The sequence below is a fragment of the Ascaphus truei genome, chromosome 4 (assembly GCF_040206685.1).
Source record: "Ascaphus truei isolate aAscTru1 chromosome 4, aAscTru1.hap1, whole genome shotgun sequence".
In the NCBI taxonomy this organism is placed as follows: Eukaryota; Metazoa; Chordata; class Amphibia; order Anura; family Ascaphidae; genus Ascaphus; species Ascaphus truei.
Genome location: NC_134486.1, coordinates 177,850,473 through 177,874,405, shown reverse-complemented (window position 1 = coordinate 177,874,405; position 23,933 = coordinate 177,850,473). Strand labels below are relative to the sequence as shown.

The 23,933-nt window shown below is 43.7% G+C and overlaps 1 long non-coding RNA gene across 1 annotated transcript; it reads left to right on the top strand.

Annotated features, from left to right (window-relative positions):
• The first annotated feature begins 5,794 nt into the window (after positions 1 to 5,794).
• On the top strand, positions 5,795 to 7,418 carry LOC142492026 (uncharacterized). The gene is made up of 3 exons (XR_012800678.1): positions 5,795 to 5,906; positions 6,964 to 7,122; positions 7,209 to 7,418. It is a non-coding gene; the product is annotated as an uncharacterized LOC142492026 (long non-coding RNA).
• The last annotated feature ends 16,515 nt before the right edge of the window (positions 7,419 to 23,933 follow it).

Sequence of the window (23,933 nt, the reverse complement as noted above, 5' to 3'; positions counted from 1 at the left end):
ATAATAGTATCATATGCTTAAATATATTTATCCTCCGTGATCAAAAAATACACTTATAGTCTAATTTTATCTCCTCTATTGACGTTTCATGATGTCTAAATATGTATTATATACTCTCATAATGTTATCTCATTGTAATCGAGTTTATTTATTAATGAGTACAGCTTTGCCTAATCAAATTGCACTTAGCGCTATGGGCATTGGTCTAATTGTTTTAGATAATTATATTATTGGATAGAATAGGGTATATATAGGCACCTTTTATCCCAAGCATACACACTCCTGACGAAGCCGGATGCAGTCTATCAAGACTGGGCAAAACGCGTAGAGTGGTGCTTTTTGGACTAGTGGGCGACCCGTAGTTTCCCAAACCTCAGAGCTGTGATGTCAGACGCACAGAAGGACGCAAAGAGAGGAGCTGCGATCTCACACTGTAGGCGAAGGAAACTTGGAGTATCCAGGGGAGGCGGTGAGAGCTGTGGTGAACCCACTACACACATATATTGTGACAAACGCTTGTTTTAATTTTGCACATTGTAAGTGCGCATTTTTATACCTGTTTTTTATATAAAGTTTATTATCCACCTGATCGCGCTATGTAGTGCTCTTTCCCCTTTTTTACATACACTACCATCCCACTGACGAGACGAGCCTGGAGGGAGATCCACCCACCACGTATACCCCATGGGTAGCAGCCCTATCTGCTAAACGCATTCTTACTTCTGACATCTTGTGAGTAGGCATACCATCAGAACCAAGACTACACCCTATTATTTACCTCATTGTCAATACATCTACACTTAAATTTTGCACTGTTTTCTTCTTGTTTGTTTCCCATATACACACATAATTAGTGTTAGCCATGAGCTCCTGCATTTTGTTACGTCTTGCTCCCTTGTCCTGTTTTTCTCTGCAGCTTGATTCTTTGTGTACCGACCCGGCTTGAACTTGGAACCTCTCTGGATACTGACTATGGCTATACGGATCGATACTACTCAAACTTCTCCAATGCAGACCACGACTATACAGATCAATACTACGCTTACCTCTCCAACCCCAGACCACAGCTATACGGATCACTACAATTCCAATCTCTCGAACTCCAGACCACGGCTAACGGACTTTATTACTCTAACTTCTCCAACCCAAGACTCTGGCAAATATCTGATAACCCACTCTCTCCAATCTAGATCCAGCTACGTTGATGTCAAGAATCGGCATCCCCCTCACTCCCCACACAGAGCACTCTCTCCCCCCAGGGAGTCCCTGGACACACAAAACAATCCTGCCTTACCGACCTCTGCGGCTCCCCGCCCCTGCCGCCGTCGCGGGATCACTCCCCTCGGCAATTCCTCTGCTCAACGCCGGGCGCGCCCACACCCTCCCGCGCGCACACCTGCACCATCCACTGGCTCGGTCCACGCGCGTACACGCGTTACGGAGCACACTCATTCTGCATACTCTTCTTCCCGTCCCCCGGACCTCAGGCTCCGCCCCCGCACACCAGACGAGCATACTCAGGTTACCAACAAGACTCATCTGGCCTGTTATGCCTGCACCAATCTGCAATGTCTCCCTGTAGCTCTTCCTGTCCCGCCTCCATTCCTAATTGGACTTTCCTTCTTTATCTAGCTCCTCTAACATGGCTTGGACTACGACCTATCTCCGCTCTCCACTCCCTGACCTCGGCAAGGCATTCTTCACTCTCTCTCTCTACAACCGGTACCAGCAAGTATTGTCTACCTTACTACACCTGGCCTGGCAACACTTCATACCACACTCTGGACACGCTCCCTTTGCTGCGGGTGCGTGTATTACCACTTCCCCCTTCAGCTCAGGGGACGGGTCTGGTCTGCGGGCAGCACCGGCGTAACATTATGTCAAGCCCACAAGACGCAGACAAGACCGAACTTCAACAGTTTTTCTCCAATCTGCTTCAGCAAAACCAGGCCATGGCGGATCAAATTGTGGCACTTACACGCCAAGTCGCAGTACTCTCAGACCGAGTACCGACCGCAACCTCGCCAGATGTAAGCCCCCACTCCGCAAGCGCAGTTAGCATCTCCAATGTAAGGATTCCTCCCCCCAAGCCTTTTGCAGGTGAACCGCAAGAATGTAGGGGTTTCCTAAACCAGTGTGAGGTACAGTTTGAAATGGCCCCCCATCTCTACAATACTGGTCGCAAGAAGGTAGCTTACATTTATAACCTCCTCACTGGCAGCGCCCTAGCTTGGGCTTCCCTGGTTTGGGAGCGACATTCTGATCTTACCCAAGATTACCGGCATTTAAAGCAGAGTTCCAACAAGTATTCGATTCCCCCGCTCGTCGGGAAATGGCATCTGTTTCTCTTCTCCAGATCACTCAGGGACGGTGAATGGTGACACAGTATGCTGTGGAATTCCGGACTCTAGCAGCCGAGACTAACTGGGGACAAGAGGCTCTCATCTCCGTATTCTGGCAAGGCCTGGCAGATCCCATCAAGGATGAACTCTCTCGCCAATCCAGGCCGGATCAATTGGAGGTCCTCATTGATTTGGCCGTCCGAGTGGATCAACGTATCCAGGTACGCCGCTCAGAGCGTCAGCGCACTCGCTTCCATAACTTTCAGGTTCCGTTCTCCAGTACTCCCAGCAGCACTCCTGCTCCCCCAAGTGCTACCACACCTCTTTGTCCTGCACTGGAGTTGCCAGAGCCAATGCAATTGGGGGTACAACGCATCCGCACACCGATACGGCAGTTCTGCCACGCCGGGGGATTGTGTTTCTACTGCGGATCCATGGATCATCTGGTTCGGGAGTGTCCACTGCGTCCGGGAAACGGGATCACCCAGTGAGTACTGAGGGGCTCTCTCTGGGTGAAATGTCTCCACGTCCCCTTCATAAAGGTGAACTCCCTAAGAAACTTACATTTCCAGTCTCCCTTTCAGGAGATAAGTTCCAGACTTCTACCGTCGCTTTCATTGACTCAGGAGCTGGAGGAAACTTCGTGGACCTTGAATTCGCCAGGTTAAAGTGCATACCGCTCGTGAGGAAGAAGGTTCCCATTGCACTCGTCGGTATCGATGGACGTCCTCTTACCCCGGCCCTCATCTCCTTAGAGACAGCCCCCTTGCTTCTGTCCTCACATCTGCACAAGGAGATCTTAGTTCTCGATGCCATTCACGCTCCTGGGATACCCATCACCCTTGGTCTTCCTTGGCTACAGCTTAACAATCCTCTCATTGACTGGACTTCCTCTGCTCCCATCTCCTGGAGGCCGAGGTCAGGCGAGACTCATCAACTGCTGGCCAATACCTCTGTTCCCGAAGTTATTCTACCTTCTGTTTACCATCAATTCCGGGACGTTTTCAATAAGGTACAGTCAGACCTTTTGCCGCCACACAGGACTTACGATTGTCCGATTGATCTGGTTCCAGGTTAATCCCTACCCAAGTCCAAGACCTACCCCTTGTCGTTACCAGAATCTCACGCTATGGATAAATATATCCAGGAGAATCTCAATAAAGGCTTTATTCGTCTCTCCAATTCCAAGGGGCTGGGTTTTTCTTCATCAAGAAAAAGGACGGGTCGTTGAGGCCTTGCATCGATTACAGGGGTTTGAACCACATAACTATCAAAAATCGTTACCCCCTTCCCCTCATTACCGAACTGTTCGATAAATTACAGGGGGCCAAGATTTTTTCCAAGTTGGATCTACGTGGTGCCTATAACCTGGTGCGCATCAGAAAGGGGGATGAATGGAAAACGGCCTTCAACATGCGTAGTGGACACTACGAGTATCTTGTAATGCCTTTCGGCTTATGTAATGCTCCCGCTGTCTTCCAGGATTTCATCAACGACGTCTTTCGTAAGGTACTCAATATTTTTGTTATAGTATACTTGGATGATATCCTGATTTTTTTCCAAAGATCTCCAGGACCATATACGCCACACCTCCTACGTCCTTTCCCGTCTCTGTGAACACCATTTGTACGCCAAACTGGAGAAGTGCACCTTTCATCAGGTATCTACTCCATTTCTGGGGTACATCATTTCCGATGAGGGGTTTATGATGGACTCCGGTAAACTTCAAGCAGTTACTGAATGGCCAAGACCCAATTCTCTCAAAGCCATACAACGTTTTTTAGGGCTCGCTAATTACTATCGTAAGTTTATACAGAGTTTTTCTACCATTGCAGCACCCCTCACTGCGCTCACCAAAAAAGGAGCTGATCCTTCTGCTTTGTCATCCGAGGCCATCTCCGCTTTTGAGACACTCAAGGAAGCTTTTATATCTGCACCTATTCTCCGTCATCCCAACATTGAACTTCCCTCCGTCCTGGAAGTCGACGCTTCTGATTGCGGCTCTGGAGCCGTTCTTTCTCAGAGACCCATGCCTCAAGATAAGTTACATCCCTGTGCATATTTTTCCAAGAAATTCACATCCGCCGAGAGGAACTATGACGTGGGTAACAGGGAACTTCTGGCCATGAAGATGGCTCTTCAAGAGTGGAGACACCTGCTGGAGGAGTCAAAAGAGCTGTTTACTATTCTCACGGACCACAAGAACCTTCTTTACATAGAACACAAATTCTTCTGGTGGAGGGGTTGCGCTTGGTGATAGAAGGTGGTCGAAGGTCTCATTCATCACATCCATGCCACCCTCCTGCTCTGGCGTCGGGGATACAGGGACATGAACACCGAGCAAATTATGTATCCCCGCTATGTCAGTCTCTATCTTCTCCATCCGTCGATTCATCTTCTCCATCCGTTGATCCATCTTCTGCATCCGTTGATCCATATTTAGCATCCGTTGATCCATATTTAGCATGGTCTCCAGAAGCAGATCTATTTTTGCCAGCACAATAGAGTTCCCGGGGATATCCACACTTATCCCATTCAGCATCCGGTCTAACGAGCTGCTTCTTTTGCATGGCGTGCTGTGGACATCTGGGTGGATGGGTGCTACGGAGGATGAGATGGGGGTTCCATGGAGAGAAGCGGCAGCGTCGTCGAAGAAAGGTGGAGGTGGTGACCTGTGTATATCCGGGAGAGGAGAAGCGGCAGCGTCGTTGAAGAAAGTGACCTCTGGATTTTCGTCTAAGCGCAAAGGAGAAAGTGACCCGTGAATTTCAGGGACACCAGCGGCAGCATCGTCGAAGAGCAGTAGAGAAGATGGGCTGAAGATATCCAGGAGAGCGGCGGCAGAATCGTTGAAGCGTATTGGAGGAAGTGGTCTGCGGGTTTGTTGGGTTGGCTGCCATTTGTTTTGCGTTGAGTGTACATCACCTTATTTCTTCTTGACATAATAAGGCTGACGTCTATTAAAACCCTTAGCCTTTGGGGTCAGCAGAAGGTTTTCTTTATTGGCCTTAGCCTGTCGCTTTGGCCTTGGCTTGGAAACTGCTGCTGCCTTTCGCTTTTTCTGTGTGATAGGCACGGCAGAGGCGAGTGGCTTCCGGCATCCGTAGAATCGAGATTGATCCATGGAAGCAGATGGCACAATGCAGTATCTGGACAAGGGCAAGTTCAGATAAAGATCATCGAGTGGTGGGCTATGCAAAGTGTGTAACCTTTTATGCATGGCGACGAGGTAGAGGTGTTGAAAGTGGGCGTACTCTAATGTGAGTCATTAACGTATAAATACACCATCCATTTTGTGGATTCACTGCACATTGAATACACATCGACTAAACATCGAATATACATTCTTGTGTTTGTATTTCTTTCTACTCGCAGCAATGCCTGTTAAAAAGATTTCAAAGGATCTCAGCATGCGAATTAAGGAGATGTACATGAGCGGACACCAAATTGCAGATATCCAACGCTGGTTAGCTACTTCTGGCCTCGTTGTGCCATCAACCACCGTGAGCTATCATGCACACGGAAAACCAGACAACGCACGAGGACACCAACGGTAACTAACGCGTAAGTATATTTATATAACTAAATTTATTTATTTTTTTATAAAATATTGTACTGTAGATCTACTAGTGTACTGTAATAGTGTACTGTAGATCTACTGTATCTAATTTTATAGTTATTTCGGTATATTTATATAACAACGGTATATGTATATTTTTTATATTGCTGCATATTAATAGAACAATATATTGTGTACTATCGATCTACTGTATCTAATTTTATAGTTATTTCGGTATATTTATATAACAACATTATATGTATATTTTTTTATATTGCTGCATCTTAATAGAACAATATATTGTGTACTGTCGATCTACTGTATCTAATTTTATAGTTATTTCGGTATATTTATATAACAACGGTATATGTATATTTCTTATATTGCTGCATATTAATAGAACACTATATTGTGTACTGTAGATCTACTGTATCTAATTTTATAGTTATTTCAGTATATTTATATAACAACGGTATATGTATATTTTTGAAGTGAAACTTCTTTAGTGGCACCTATTCTGATGGGGTAAAACGGGAGAGATGGGGGACAAATGTGAAACGGAAGTGACGGCAGGGCTTCCCCATCCCTCCCCCCCACACGCCTGCTGTGACATGCGGTGCCGGCGATAGCCGCCGGCGCCACTCCTAACGGCCGCCGTTAACCCCACACGTCCGCTGCCATGGGTGTACAAAGATGGCTGGCGCAGAGCTTCCGGTGCTGCGGGTGTGGGTGTAGTTAGATGGCGGAAGCCCCGCAAGTCCTCCGGCTGTGAGAGGAGGAGCCGCTGCTCAGCCTCTCTCCTCCCTAACTCCGCTTCCCCTTCCCTGTGTCCCGCTGACTGAGCGCCGCCGGGGCCGGAGGTGGAGAGCCGCCATTCCCCCCATACGTCCACACAGACATGGGAGGTTGAAGCGCATGCGCAGATTTGACCGCCGGGTCTCTCAGGCCAGGAAGCTATCTGCATCCGTTGATGCGAGGCAGCGCATGCGCAGAGTCGTCCGCCCCTCGTAGTGGCCTACTACACTGTAACTCACTGGATTGTTGTTTTTCTGTACATTGTAGGGAGACAACTCTTCTGGTCGACAAAATAAGTGAGAAGAATGATGAGAAGAGTGCATTAAGGGTCAAATACACTCTGCAAGAAAATCACAATCTCACTGTATCCGAGACCAGCATAAAGAAGATGAGACGCAGAATTGGATGGAAATATGGACGTGTGAGGTTAGTACTGGACAATACAGGAGGTAAAAGTGTTGTTTAAGAAACTGTACTGTACCTCTAAAACTAATTATTCCTTGTCATTACAGACCGTACCCCATGATAAGGGACGTTAACAAAATCAAAAGAGTGGTCCAGGCCCAGGCATGGATCTTCAGTGGGGAAACTTTCCAGGATTGCATCTTCACTGACGAGTCTACTGTATCGCTGGAGAAATTTGCCACCTTTGCATTCCACAAAAAAGGTTGCATATCTATGAAGCCGCGGCCAAAACACCCAGTGAAGATGCATGTGTGGGGTGCCATCTTTAGGCGTGGACCAGGATGCATTGTCATCTTTGAAGGTAAAATATAAAATATAATGTAGCCTTATGCATTGTACTGTATTAGTGTGCAGTTTTTTGAGCACTTTTCTTTTCTTGTTATAGGAATCATGGATAAAGCTTTCTTCCAAGACAAAATTGTGCCTGAGATTGTGGAATACATCACACGCGAGTTCCCGGGTGGTCACCGTTTCTACCAGGACAACGATCCGAAGCACACCGCGTCAACAGCGCATATCCTTGAGCGCGGTATCAACTGGGTGAAGACGCCAGCGGAGTAAGTGCGGTAACCGTGTCTCATTTTTTCCCCACTGTTTTTACTGTGTACTGTATCTCTTAAACTAAATGTCCTTTTTTTCCAATGACAGATCGCCAGACTTCAATCCGATCGAAATGGTCTGGCATCAGCTGAAGGACCATATCCGAAAAGTCGTGAAACCCTCCAAAAAGGATGAGTTGGCGAAAGGCATACTGAGTTTTTGGAACGATGTACTCACCGTGGAACGATGCAATAAATATATTTACCATATTGCGACTGTGTTGCCCATTGTGATCGCGCGTAATGAGCAAGCATCAGGAAGGTAGTATGGTATACTGAAGTAATGTACTGTAGTATTGTAAGTACAGTATGATATAGGTAAGTATGGCACAGATTTTTTCTTTCCTAGTAGTCAGAGTATACAGTAGTTCCAGTATAGACTAGTTTGATAGTATTACGGTAACTGCATACTGTAGTCCAATATGGAGTAGCTATACAGTACACAATGCCATAATACAGTATGCACCTACAGTACAGTAACTGCTCAAATTACTTCTTTCCAGAGAGAGCAGCACCAGCCATCTGGTTACAAAGTATTTAACAGTAGTCAGAGAATACAGTAGTTCCAGTATGGACTTGTTTGACAGTGCTAACAGCGTACTGTAGTCCAATATGGAGTAGCTACAGTATACAGTACACAGTGCCATAATACAGTACAGTATGCACCTAACTGCTCAATTTATTTATTTCCAGAGAGAGCAGCACCAGCCATATGGTGCTGAACTATTTAACAGTAGTCACAGTATACAGTAGTTCCAGTATAGACTAGTTTAACAGTACTACACAGCACACAATGCCATAATACAGTATGCACATAACTGCACTAATTTTTTGTTTTCTTGTCTTTTCAGAAAAAAAGGATGGACTGGGAGAGAGGGGGGTTTCGTGTACAGTCTGTGAACTGTTTGTACAATTAAGTGTACAGTATCTAAACAGCAGTAATGATGTACACAAAACCTCTCCTCTCTCAATGAACTACTGTACTGTACACAGAATGAGGAAGAAGATAAAGACGGAAAAAATTATATTACTATATATATTATTATATATTATATATTATTAATTAATATTATTATCAATCTGCATTATTCATGATTATCCACCGGCCCTCAATTTCCATCTGACAGAAGAACTTAATAAAGACTGCATTATGTATTATTCATGATTATTTTTATATTTGGTTTTTTTGGTTCCTGATAAAATAAAATAAATATGTATTTACATTCTTGATAATCATAATCATTGACAACAACCCCCGCCCCCCACACCTACAGTACACCAAAGAAAATGAATGAATGACAAAACAACTTGAATCCGTTAATGGTTTTTTAACTCTCAATTCTCACAGTGCTGTGCAAATCAGATTTACATATCAAATTCGAGAAGGGATTTTTCCAAAGCGTTACCGTAAACAAAGCCTCAAAGGGTTGGAGGGGGGGGGGGTTGTGTGAGTCATGCGCAGTAATCAGCTAGCTCCCATCTCAAAGAGGATTACACACAGGCGCAGTAAGGTGACGCTCGGCTAGGGACGGATTAAGAACACAATGGCAAACTTCAGAAAATGAATGACTCTGTGGAGGTGTCTGTCGATAAGAGTTTCAAATCCTTGAGCAAGCCTTGTGTGTGCATGGGATAGGGGGCTACAGGGTACAGCTGCATGAAGTTCAAAGATAATGACATACTTTAATTTCAAAAGGCAGTTCATCATAATAATATGATCCCTACACTCCCAAATACAGTACGTAAAAAGCACACAAATCAACCATGTGCAGTCAAACGCACAGGGTTGCAGTCAAAAGCTACAGCACAGATTGAATATCATAATATCAAGATGGTTTTTGCAGGCTCGTGGAGAAAAAAAAACATTAAAAACTGAGGAGAATTTTTTTTTTTTTTTTTGGTCACTCACTCAAGCAAGCAGTGGTGGGTGAAGTTACAGGTGCATGCGCAGTAATCATCTGCTGTCAAGCAGGAATCTGATTGAAACCAGAAAGACACACGTTCAAAGGAATGGCGTGGGAGAGATGTACTGCACTGTAGATAAGATAAGAAGTTGAAATATCCTGCAGTGCAGCAAATTATCCTGTGTGTGTGCGGGGGCGAGCGAGGGGAGAGCGCTGCATATGCCGAAATGTGACAGTGTTACAGTACTGTACACACCTGTGCGTTTCAACAATTTTCAAATGAGACATGCAAATGCATGTATACTGTAAATATGCAAATTTACAATTACTGCGCACGCACACGCAGACTGTGTACTGACGTAGGTTGAACTGCTAAGGTATTAGACATCCAAGACAACAGCTCGTGAACGCCCCCCTGAGTTTTTAGACGGCATTGCAGTATTGCAGACAGCAAGAATAAAATGCTAATATCACGAGCGCTAAAATAACGCAATTCACTCCGGACTAAAAAAAAAAACGCATCTGACCGAGATTATCAGAGCGCCGCGCATATAGCCGATTTAGGATAAAGGCGGCCGCCACTGTATCCTTATTCATCCTGATCCTAAACTGCCTTTCACCCTAGAAGTAGATGCATCAGACATCGGTGTTGGTGCTGTCCTTTCCCAGAGGAAGAATCCTCAATCCAGATTGCATCCCTTTGCATTTTTCTCCCAAAAAAATTCTTCCGCTGAGTGCAATTACGATATCGGGAATCGGGAACTCCTGGCTGTGAAATTAGCATTAGAAGAATGAAGACATTTTCTGGAGGGCACTGAGAATCCCATAACTATCTTAACAGATCATAAAAATCCGTTATACATTGAATGAGCACGTCGTCTTGGAGCCCGTCAAGCCAGATGGTCATTATTCTTTTCAAGATTCAATTTCATAATATCATATCTGCATGGAACAAAAAATTTCAAGGCTAACGCCCTTTCCCGACAATTCTCTTCGGATGATAAATCTGAGGACCAACAAAGGCCTATTCTCCCTGCTAAGTGTATTCTTATCTGCAACCACCTTCAACGTTCTCAAAGATATTGTACGACAACAAGATCACACCCCTGCAGATTTCAATATTCCCGAGGGTCGTCTGTATACTTCTCCTACACACCGCAGGAAAGTTCTCCAATGGAGTCACTCCTCCAGAGCCGCTGGTCACCCAGGTACCAGGAGAACTTTAGATCTGATTTCCAGAACTTTTTGGTGGCCCAGGATTCAGAAAGATGTCAAGGACTTCGTAGCCGCGTGCCCAACTTGTGCCAGGACTAAGACTCCCAGGAATCTTCCTTCAGGACTTCTCCAGCCCCTTCCTGTTGCCAACCGACCATGAACACACCTGTCCATGGATTTCATTGTGGATTTACCGGTATCCAAGGGCATGAATACGATCCTGGTGGTCGTGGATCGATTTTCTAAACAGTCCCACTTTATGCCTCTCAAAGGTCTTCCCAATTCTTCCAACCTTCCCGTGTATTCATCAGAGAGATCTTTCGACTTCACAGAGTACCCCTGGTTATCGTGTCTGATAGGGGTTCACAGTTTGTGTCTCGCTTTTGGCGTTCTTTTTAAATACAACTGGGCATTTCTCTACATTTCTCCTCCGGGTACCACACACAGACGAATGGTCAAACTGAAAGGACCAATCAGTCCCTAGAACAATACATAAGATGTTTTGTTTCAGATTCCCAAGATGACTGGTCAGAACTTTTGCCCTGGGCAGAATTCGCCCATAACAACGCACAAAGTGGATCTACTCTGGAATCCCCATTTTTTGTAAATTACGGGTTCCATCCTTCTACACTCCCTATCTCTGTATCTTCATCAGGGGTTTCCGCGGCAGACGACAGGATTAAAGCATTGCAAGATCTTTGGAAAAAGGTTCAGGCAAACATCAAGACAGCTACCAATAAGCAGAAGACCCAGGCTGATCGCCACCGTAGACCTGCTCAGGAATTCAAGATTGGCGACAAAGTTTGGCTCTCATCCAAGAACATCAGGCTGAAGGCACCGTCTATGAAGTTTGCAACCAGATTTCTCTGTCCTTTTTCTATCTCAGAAAGGATTAATCCCGTGGCGTATCGTCTCGCGTTACCTCCTTCTATGCGGATCCCATCCGTTTTTCACGTCTCATTGCTTAAGCAAGTGGTCCAGAATACTCACTCAGTTCATTCGCCTCCCACTTCGTCTCATATGGTACAAGGCCAACCTGAGTATGAAATACAATCCATTCTGGACTTAAAGTTCTCAAGAGGCTCATTACAGTATTTGGTACACTGGAAGGGTTACGGCCCAGAGGAAAGATCCTGGGTTCCTAATCATCATGGTCATGCTTCCAGGATAATCCGTAACTTCCATTCCAAATTTCCGGATAAGCCTTCATGGAGTCGCCCGGAGGTCGCTCCTAGAGGGGGGGTACTGTGAGGATTCGCCGTTCCAGCGTTCAGGGACCATCCCCTCACCTGGCTGTACGTTGTGGTCGCTCGTCTAGTCGCCCCGCTGATGCGCGCGGTAGGCTCTGTCCCCGCTCTGTTGTTAAACAACACCAGCATGGCAGTGATGCGCGTTCCAGGCTCCGCCACCGCTCTGATGTCTCAAGGAACCGGCCTGGGAGTATCACACACTCTAAGTCCCGCCGTCTGAACTCTGTGACACGTGCAGCCTGCAAGCAACCTCCTACCTGATCGGCTGCATCATTGGACAAACCTGTGAGTACCAGTAGCCTATGACGATTCACTTCCTGGTTCCACCCCTGCCTGTTATTGGAGTCTCCTTCCTTTTATATGGAAACAAAAGAAACAGCACACAACGCCAAACAGTGAAGCAAGTAATGCTATATATTAGTAATTACAGGGTAATAAATCTGCGTACATCAAAACAGTGGAATAGGTGCATTTAGTGTGTTTCACACAAGTTACCACTCAGCAACTGTTGTCAGAAGAGTCTGCAGCTTGCTTCTCTCAGCGGGGGCGCTACGTTGGTTCAGGAGCAGGATTAATGTCCAAAACCCCTCATCCAACAGTACATCGCTCCCAAGGGGATTTCCCTTTAAGGCAACCACGATCCGTTGCAGGTATTGGTGCTTGGTGGGACCGCTCGCGCTTCCAAGCCGTCTGGTGCAGCTCGTGTAGCTCAGCGAGCAGATCCACTGTACGGGGGTGAGACCTCAGCTCTGCAAGGGTACACTCGGCGTGCCACGTTGTCGCTCCGTCACGGGATACTGCGTGATGACGTCACAGTCTCCGCAGCAGCGAGGGAACCGGCAGGGAGGCAGTGAAAGTCTCTCAAAGTCTCTCAAAGTCTCTCATATGCCCAAAATTACCACCGGGAGTAATACTAGCAGGGTGAAGCCAATGGAGGCAATGGCAATATTAAGGCACTAGATAAAAATCATCCAACATGTTTCGTAGAATAAACTACTTCTTCAGGGAATAATTTGGCCATTACCCAGAGGCCTTAAGTACCTAACAAAGATGTCTCATTGGTCAAACAATTAAAAATGGACCAATCATCTAGACTAGGTAATGGTTAAAGTGATAGGGAAAATGAAATCATTACTTTTAAAACAACAACTTTATTAACTACATACATAATAAAAAGATTTTATAAACATATAAACTAAACCTAGCATAAATAATTAAAAACATGCTGGAATAAAAGAAACACAATATTAGTACTAAAATAGATAGTATCAATAAATACATATAAAAGATGCAACTAGAAGTAACAATATAAATACGTATAGACAATAGAACGGAGCAGGGAAAACAGAGATACATAGATCAGTGATATCCCTTGGGTTTAAGTGGAGAAGGGGGCTAGAAATTTTTTTTTAATAAAAATTCCTCTTAATAAAGTGCCCAGATGTCAACATCCTCATTTAACCCCTTAGGGGACATAGTATCTAACTTGTGTATCAAATATGTCTCCTTAGATGATAGTGTTTTAACTCTGTCCCCACCTCTTCTATTTACAGGAATAAACTGAATCCCCTTAAAAGTGAGACTGGACGGATCTTTGTTGTGGTGTAATAAAAAGTGTCTGGAAACACTGTGTTTTTCAAAACCATTTTTTATATTTCTGACGTGTTCCTGGATACGAACTTTAAGGCTGCGTTTGGTTCTGCCTACATACTGATATCCACACGCACATTCCAATAAGTAAACAATGTGTGTAGATGTACATAAAATAAAGTCATCAATATTAAAAACTTCTTGTGTGTTTTTAGAATTAAATGTATGCTTGTCAGCATGTTGGTACTTACAAATACTACACTTACCACAAATATAATTGCCTTTTGGTTTAGGCCCTAACCAGTTCTTTTGTACTGTAGTGTTATTACTTAAAAAAACATCACTAGGTGCTAGCAAATTTTTAATGTTTTTGGCTCTCCTATAGATAAACCGTGGTTTAGTGTCTAGATGTGATCCCAATATGGGATCATTGCACAAAATACCCAGTGTTTATAAAAAAAACCTTTTCGATGTCCCTATGTACGGAATTATAATCTGTAAAGAAGGCCACATTTAAAATTTCATTTTTCATTATTGGGCCTATTTTATTTCTTGTCTTGGTTCTATTTTGAATTAACATATCTTTACGATCCATGTTACGTACCCTTATAATCTCTCTTTCGAGAAGTTCCTTAGGGTATCCCCTCTCTCTGAATCTCAAAAATAGTTTATTAGCCTGCTTGTCAAAAACCTCTATACTACTGCAGTTTCGTCTGAGTCTGACAAATTGCCCTCCTGGAATATTTTTTATCTATGTACTTTTGTGATTACTATTCGCCATCAGCAAATTGTTAGTATCCACCTCCTTAAAGAAGGTTTCAGTCTCCACAGTGCCATCCGCTCTGGAAGTAAGTCTTAAATCCAGAAAATCTATCTGGGTGGCATCCACCTTATGTGTAAACTCAAGGTTGAAATCATTCCTATTCAGGTTATCTACAAATGCACTGGCCGATGCATAATCACCGTCCCACACACACAGGATGTCGTCTATGTAGCGTTTCCACACAACGACATTCCTGTGGTAGGGTTCCTCGGGCACAATGAACTGAGACTCCCACTTACCCACATACAGGTTTGCGAAACTGGGGGCAAACCTAGTACCCATTGCAGTTCCGCAAACCTGCAGGTAGAAAGTGGAAAGAAACAGAAAATAATTATGTTTCAATATGAAACTAATAGACTCGAGAATAAATTTCCTATTTAATGGGTGCATTGTGGGGTCTACTTCCAAAAAGGAGTTGACTGCATCCAACCCTTTCTGATGGGGTATATTTGTATAGAGGGATTTTATGCCACATGTAATCCATACATATGAACTCTTCCATTTGAAATCTTTAAATAAATTTAGAACTGCAGTAGAATCCTTCAAATAAGAGGTTAATTCACCAACATACGGTTGGAGAAAAAAATCCACGTATTGACTAAGATTGGCTGTCATAGATTGTATATCTGACACGATTGGGCGTCCGGGTGGATCCACCAAGGCCTTATGTATTTTCGGCAGGTGGTAAAATATGGGGATCCTTGGGAATTCAGAAAATAGGAAGGCGAACTCTGTTGTTGTGATGACGGATAGAGTGACTGCATTATCTAATAGCGCTTTTAGTTCCCTTAAAAACTCGGCTGTGGGGTCCTTCAATAATTTGACATAGGACGATGTGTCGTTAAGAAGCCTTAAAGCTTCTTTTTCATAATCACACCTATTTTGGACAACTACGCCACCACCTTTGTCCGCCTGCCTTATAATTAGGCTTGCATCATCCTTCAATGTTTTAAGGGCTAGGGACTCGCTTACACTGAGGTTATGTTTAATGTTACCTGACTTAAAATTACGTGATAAAATGTTAAAATCATTGATGACCATATTAAAAAATGTATCAATATGATGACCCTTGGAATGTGCGGGATAGAACTTAGATTGGGTTTTAAATTCAGTATGTCTAATTTCTATTTCTTTATCAGAATTACTTGCAGCAACCATAGCAGCCTTACCAGGAATAAGGTCCATATCTTGTTTCAGAAAATGTCTCTTTAGGGTAATATTGCGAGTGAACTTGTGTAGATCTTTGAACAACTGGAAGGAGCTTGGTCCACAGGTTTTGGAAAAACTCAAACCCCTTCCAAGTATGCTCAATTGATCCTTACTTAAAACTGTGGAGGAGAGATTAAAAACCCCTTTGTTTGCTAGGTTGTTCTTTCCCAAGAGTACTCTCTTCTTTTGTGCTCTGGTCCCTCCTCGTGTTCCTCATCTGATGTAACCCTTTTCTTCCTTTTCTCTTGGGGGTATTCTATATATCTTTCACTGTTATTACCTTCCTTTCTAGTCTTGTTCTTACAGTATCAAGTCTAAAAAAGAAGGTGAATCTGTAGTGGGTTCAGGTCTAACCGGGCGTTTGGGTGAATATTTAGGGAAGTTCCTGGGTGAGTATCTAGATGTTCTCGCATGGGGGTCTTTGTGCTCATATTCATAATTTCTATGCTGTCCCTGTGGCCTTGAGCCATACCTAAAGCCCTCAATGTAGTTTTTCCCTTTATAATTGGGATTGCGATACCCATTACCATGGTTAGAGCGTGAGCGATCTCTATCTGATCGATCATTTTTATTGGTTCTGCTCTCTCTCTTCTGTTCGTAGGTGTGGTAATTTTCTTGTCTGTTCTTTGAATGTATAGACCCCCCTCTTTCTTTTTTATGGGGGATATACTCATCGCCTACTACCCTTCCTCTATCTTTTTTAGCCCAGTCCCTCTGTCTTCCTTGCTGGTAATCTAATTTGTCTCTTAAAAATTTATTGTGTTTCGTTTTTAAAAGTTCATCTTCTTCATACTCTAATTTAACTTTTAAATCATGCTCAATCTCCGAGCAATCAGTTTCTATCACTATCGGTTCTAATGCTTTAATTGCTTTCAAAATCTCCTTTTCTAAGTCTTTGATCTCACGGTTCCTTTCATATATTATTAACCTAATGAGATCATTAGAACACTCGTCCTGTATTCTGTTCCACTCCTGCATAAATTTAGGGTTATCCTTACCGAAGGTAGGGCTTTTTGAAAACCTGAGACCTCTTGGTATTCTACCCACATCCAAATAACTTTGTAGGGTTTTGGTCTCAAGCCAATGTTTACCCTCGGTAAGTAATAGCCGTTCTAATATTTTAAATTGTTCTTTAGCTGTTAAATTGATTGGTTCATTGGGCTGACCATGTACACTACCGACACACTTTATCACACTGCGGCCAGATCCGCAAGCCGGGAGATTTCCCGGCTTGCTAGTGGCCGCCCCTCGGCGTGCCGAGCGTCATAGACGCGCGGTCACGTGTCTTCGGGAGCGTGCGCCCCCTGCACGCGCGTCCAGGGGCTCCCCGAGGGAGCCCTGGTGTCCCGCGATCGCGGGACAGCGGCAGGGGGTTCCGGGGGACCCGGCGGACCCGGCAGCGGTAGGGAGAGCACCCCGATCGGAGGGCGCTCTTCCGCTGCTTCGGCGCGCGCCCGTCACTCTCGGGCGCGCGCCAGGCTACTGCTGCGGCCAAGAAAGGGCAAATGCTTGAATAAACTTGGCCGCAGCAGTAACACTTCGTCTGTAAAGAGGAGTTTAAAGTGTTCCTCCCTTTCTACACAAGTTCACTCGCAATATTACCCTAAAGAGACATTTTCTGAAACAAGATATGGACCTTATTCCTGGTAAGGCTGCTATGGTTGCTGCAAGTAATTCTGATAAAGAAATAGAAATTAGACATACTGAATTTAAAACCCAATCTAAGTTCTATCCCGCACATTCCAAGGGTCATCATATTGATACATTTTTTAATATGGTCATCAATGATTTTAACATTTTATCACGTAATTTTAAGTCAGGTAACATTAAACATAACCTCAGTGTAAGCGAGTCCCTAGCCCTTAAAACATTGAAGGATGATGCAAGCCTAATTATAAGGCAGGCGGACAAAGGTGGTGGCGTAGTAGTCCAAAATAGGTGTGATTATGAAAAAGAAGCTTTAAGGCTTCTTAACGACACATCGTCCTATGTCAAATTATTGAAGGACCCCACAGCCGAGTTTTTAAGGGAACTAAAAGCGCTATTAGATAATGCAGTCACTCTATCCGTCATCACTACAACAGAGTTCGCCTTCCTATTTTCTGAATTCCCAAGGATCCCCATATTTTACCACCTGCCGAAAATACATAGGTTTGCCCCCAGTTTCGCAAACCTGTATGTGGGTAAGTGGGAGTCTCAGTTCATTGTGCCCGAGGAACCCTACCACAGGAATGTCGTTGTGTGGAAACGCTACATAGACGACATCCTGTGTGTGTGGGACGGTGATTATGCATCGGCCAGTGCATTTGTAGATAACCTGAATAGGAATGATTTCAACCTTGAATTTACACATAAGGTGGATGCCACCCAGATAGATTTTCTGGATTTAAGACTTACTTCCAGAGCGGATGGCACTGTGGAGACTGAAACCTTCTTTAAGGAGGTGGATACTAACAATTTGCTGATGGCGAATAGTAATCACAAAAGTACATGGATAAAAAATATACCAGGAGGGCAATTTGTCAGACTCAGACGAAACTGCAGTAGTATAGAGGTTTTTGACAAGCAGGCTAATAAACTATTTTTGAGATTCAGAGAGAGGGGATACCCTAAGGAACTTCTCGAAAGAGAGATTATAAGGGTACGTAACATGGATCGTAAAGATATGTTAATTCAAAATAGAACCAAGACAAGAAATAAAATAGGCCCAATAATGAAAAATGAAATTTTAAATGTGGCCTTCATTACGGATTATAATTCTGTACATAGGGACATCGAAAAGGTTTTTTTATAAACACTGGGTATTTTGTGCAATGATCCCATATTGGGATCACATCTAGACACTAAACCAAGGTTTATCTATAGGAGAGCCAAAAACATTAAAAATTTGCTAACACCTAGTGATGTTTTTTTAAGTAATAGCACTACAGTACAAAAGAACTGGTTAGGGCCTAAACCAAAAGGCAATTATATTTGTGGTAAGTGTAGTATTTGTAAGTACCAACATCCTGACAAGCATACATTTAATTCTAAAAACACACAAGAAGTTTTTAATATTGATGACTTTATTTTATGTACATCTACACACATTGTTTACTTATTGGAATGTGCGTGTGGATATCAGTATGTAGGCAGAACCAAACGCAGCCTTAAAGTTCGTATCCAGGAACACGTCAGAAATATAAAAAACGGTTTTGAAAAACACAGTGTTTCCAGACACTTTTTATTACACCACAACAAAGATCCGTCCAGTCTCACTTTTAAGAGGATTCAGTTTATTCCTGTAAATAGAAGAGGTGGGTACAGAGTTAAAACACTATCATCTAAGGAGACATATTGGATACACAAGTTAGATACTATGTCCCCTAAGGGGTTAAATGAGGATGTTGACATCTGGGAACTTTATTAAGAGGAATTTTTATTAAAAAAATTTTCTAGCCCCCTTCTCCACTTAAACCCAAGGGATATCACTGATCTATGTATCTCTGTTTTCCCTGCTCTGTTCTATTGTCTATACGTATTTATATTGTTACTTCTAGTTGCATCTTTTATATGTATTTATTGATACTATCTATTTTAGTACTAATATTGTGTTTCTTTTATTCCAGCATGTTTTTAATTATTTATGCTAGGTTTAGTTTATATGTTTATAAAATCTTTTTATTATGTATGTAGTTAATAAAGTTGTTGTTTTAAAAGTAATGATTTCATCTTCCCTATCACTTTAACCATTACCTAGTCTAGATGATTGGTCCATTTTTAATTGTTTGACCAATGAGACATCTTTGTTAGGTACTTAAGACCTCTGGGTAATGGCCAAATTATTCCCTGAAGAAGTAGTTTATTCTACGAAACATGTTGGATGATTTTTATCTAGTGCCTTAATATTGCCATTGCCTCCATTGGCTTCACCCTGCTAGTATTACTCCCGGTGGTAATTTTGGGCATCTGAGAGACTTTGAGAGACTTTGAGAGACTTTCACTGCCTCCCTGCCGGTTCCCTCGCTGCTGCGGAGACTGTGACGTCATCACGCAGTATCCCGTGACGGAGCGACAACGTGGCACGCCGAGTGTACCCTTGCAGAGCTGAGGTCTCACCCCCGTACAGTGGATCTGCTCACTGAGCTACATGAGCTGCACCAGACGGCTTGGAAGCGCGAGCGGTCCCACCAAGCACCAATACCTGCAACGGAGCGTGGTTGCCTTAAAGGGAAATCCCCTTGGGAGCGATGTACTGTTGGATGAGGGGTTTTGGACATTAATCCTGCTCCTGAACCAACGTAGCGCCCCCGCTGAGAGAAGCAAGCTGCAGACTCTTCTGACAACAGTTGCTGAGTGGTAACTTGTGTGAAACACACTAAATGCACCTATTCCACTGTTTTGATGTACGCAGATTTATTACCCTGTAATTACTAATATATAGCATTACTTGCTTCACTATTTGGCGTTGTGCGCTGTTTCTTTTGTTTCCATTTCCTAGAGTGTGGGGGGTGCTGAGCCACCCCCTGTGTTTATAGCAGCAGACGCCTCTACAAATACACGGTTATGTGATATAATTTCACCCTCACTGTGGTTATTGTGATTTATTTCTTGGTCACTTATTTACAGTATGTGGTTTAGTCACTGCACTATATTTTTATTCTAAATTCTGGGTTAGATAGTTGCGCACAGTATTTTCTCTGTTTTTTACTGTCCTTCCTTTAACACCCTGCACTTTCAGTTTACCTTTGCTGAGCATAGTCAGTGTGAAGCCGTGCCTTGCTGCATTCTGTTCCTGATACCTTGTTTTGTCTTGTCTGCCTGATTAACCCTTTGTTGCCTGAACCCGGCTAGTTTCTTGGGCTCCGCTTCTCTCCGCTCCTGACCTTGGCAAAATACTCCGACGATCCGCTCTTCTACAATCCTCACCTTGGCAAAGTATCCCGACGATCCGCTCTTCTACAATTTTCACCTTGGCAAAGTACCCCGACGATCCGCTCTTCTACAATCTTCACCTTGGCAAAGTACCCCGACGATCCGCTCTTCTACAATCCTGACCTGGCAAGTATATACGACTACTCTGCACTCTATAACCCTGATCCGGCTTGCACGACCAATCTACATCCTACACTACCGACACATTTTATTGCTCATCGGCCAGATCCGCAAGCCGGGAGATTTCCCGTCTTGCTAGTGGCCGCCCCTCGGCGTGCCTCGCGTCACTGATGCGCGGTCACGCGTCATCGGGAGCCTGCGCCCCCTGCACGCGCTTCCAGGGCTCCCCGAGGGAGCCCTGGTGTCCCGCGATGTGGGGGACGGCGGCAGGGGGTTCCGGGGGACCCGGCGGACCCGGCAGCGGGAGGGAGAGCGCCCCGATCGGAGGGCGCTCTTCCGCTGCTTCGGCGCGCGCCCGTCACCCTCCGGCGTGCGCCAGGCTACTGCTGCGGCCGAGAACGGGCAAATGCTCGAATAAACTCGGCCGCAGCAGTAGGTGCGCCCGCGTGGCTATGGGTTGGCGTTTCTCAATTCCCTACCTCAGCACCGCGGTCGCACTTCGTTTGTGGTGAGCTACGCGTTACAAGTAGAAATACACTCCTACATGCTAAAAGTGGACATAATCGAAGTCTATTTAGAGGTATACCCTTGGGGCAATACATCCGACTACGTCGAAATTGCTCAAGTCTAGAAATCTTTAAATCTAGATCAATGGAACTTACAGATCGTTTCATTTCCAGAGGATATAACAAAGCTATTCTTGAGGAGGCTTATTTGAATGCCCTCAGCAAAAGTAGGAAGATTTGATAGGTTCTAAAAATATTGGGAGAAATGTGAAAACTGTTCAAAGACATGATGCTTCTGATCTTGACTCACCTTACTTTATAACTCAATTCAGCAATCAATCTTACGCAATTGATGTATCAATTGTATCATCAACAAACACTGGGGAATACTTTCAATAGACCCGTTTTTGAAGGGCATTACATCAATAAATCCAAGATTTGTGTTTAGAAAATCACAAACCTTGGGTAACCTCATCTCTCCCAGTGTGGTTACAAATGTTAAAAATAATAAAAACATTGTAAAAAGAGAATTTTTTCCAAATCCTGTCTTTTATTAACTGTAACTCAGAATTCATTATATACATGCTCATCTGTGGGTGTAATAGAAAATATGTAGGTCTTACTACAAGGAAATTCAAAATTCGGATCATGGAACACATGAGACTGATAATAAAAAAAGATCTAAATCACCCAGTTTCTTTACACTTCAATGGTTCACTTGAACATTTTAAGTGTGTAGCCTAGAACATGTTCATATGCATTTTAGAGGAGGTGATAGAGTTAATGCATTATACAAAAGAGAGGCATACTGGATTTTTTCATTGGATACTCTGGCCCCTAAAGGGTTAAATTCACAGTGGGATCTAAAGTATTTTCTATAGCCAGTATAAACATATGGTATAGATATTTATTATTTCATCTAAAAGCCTCTCTTTTTTTGTATTTTTTGTATTCATTGCTCTAGGTTCTCCTACTAAACTTGTTTTTGCTACTTATGGGCTGACATAATGCCTATCTTGACTGTGTTTAATGTATAGCAGCTCTGAAATTTTTCACAGTTTAAATTATATTATGTTATATCTTGATGATTTGTTCTGTTACATTTACTATTACACATGTGTGACTTAATACATCATCATCATTATGTTTTTTATACTGTTTATTTATATATTCATATATTATATATTTTTTATCATTATTTAATAATATATATATTCGCTGTGTTGTTTCGCTAGAGCAGTTTATTTATTAATACTCCACACCTTATATTTGATTAATTAATCTTATTTATGATGGTGATTCATTTTGGAGTTTTTTCACCTGGAACAATATTGACAGTATAGTTCCATATTCCCTTATTTTGGTGAATTACATACATTAACCGATATCAAGTTTAGGTATGAACTGTTTCCATCAATGTATTCTGTTTTGATCATGTTATACTATTCAATTGAATTTATGTTTCCTCTAAATGCCACTACAAATTGATTTCAACTGATGTTTGTAATTAATTTACAATCAACTGTGTTTGCCAGAAGGAGGGGCTATAAAATCAGGCAGTATACCCTCCGTTCAATACTCCTTGAGAAAGCACTGTTAGAGCGTGAAACGCGTGGAAGGAGAGTTTTGTTTGTTTTGTCCCAGTATGTCCCCAGTTTGTCACTTTTAATTATGTAGTTTAATAAAAATATATATATAGCCATGCCTGGCTTGACTACTAATCTACCATGCCTGACATGTATGTCCTAGTATCAGTGCAGGTAGTGTTAGGCCCAATCCAGGGTTTTTCTGGCACTTCTGTCCCCTCCCCTTGGGGACTGGGGGTGAGTACCGTACCTCTGACTCTAATAGGAGTCAGGGAAGAGCAAGGATTGCCCTTGGTGTCCTAGGCCAGGGGTGGAAGTCCAGGGACCATCCAGAGTGTGAGGCCAGAAAGCGTTGCTGTGCAGTGTATTCTGATAAAAGCTGTGTTGCAATAAAGTATTCCTGTTAAAATATACGCCTGCCTGAGTCTGCAATCTATTAGGGGGAGTAGAAGCGAGTTATCCTGCAGGGATTGTCTCTACATCCCTGAAGCCTGCAAGAGATGGAGGCGCTGACACCGTGAGGCAGAACCAGTTTATACCCCAGAAGCCTTTCCTGATGTCCCCAACACCAACAACGGACACCTCAGTATCCTGTGAGCCAGCAGGTAACCAGCACATTACACCATGTAGATGCACAATCTCCCAGAGGGTGGGGGAAACACTGCTACATTTGGAGGCGCTGCTGAAATGCCCAACAGGACAGGCTTTCAGCGAAGCAGAACAGAAAGAGAGAAATTATGCTTCGAAAGTGAGTACTAAGGAAGGATGGGAGGCTAGGTGTTGCTCTAGGGGACTCCTGCATACCATAACAGGGGCCCAGTTTCCCTGCCAGGGAGCATTAGCCTATGCTGACCTAAAGGGTAACCTGTGAGGAGGCAGATTGCTATTGCTTTGGTTCTAAGTCACCCTGAGGACTGATTCATGTAGGATGCCTGGGGGGCTGTTTTTGTTGCCAGTTACCCAGAAACCTCTGGAAAGGGACTGCCGTGTCAGGGCCATAACGGGTGGCGTTAAAGTACTGTTAGGTAGTATCTGAGGAGGGGTGCCCGAGTCACA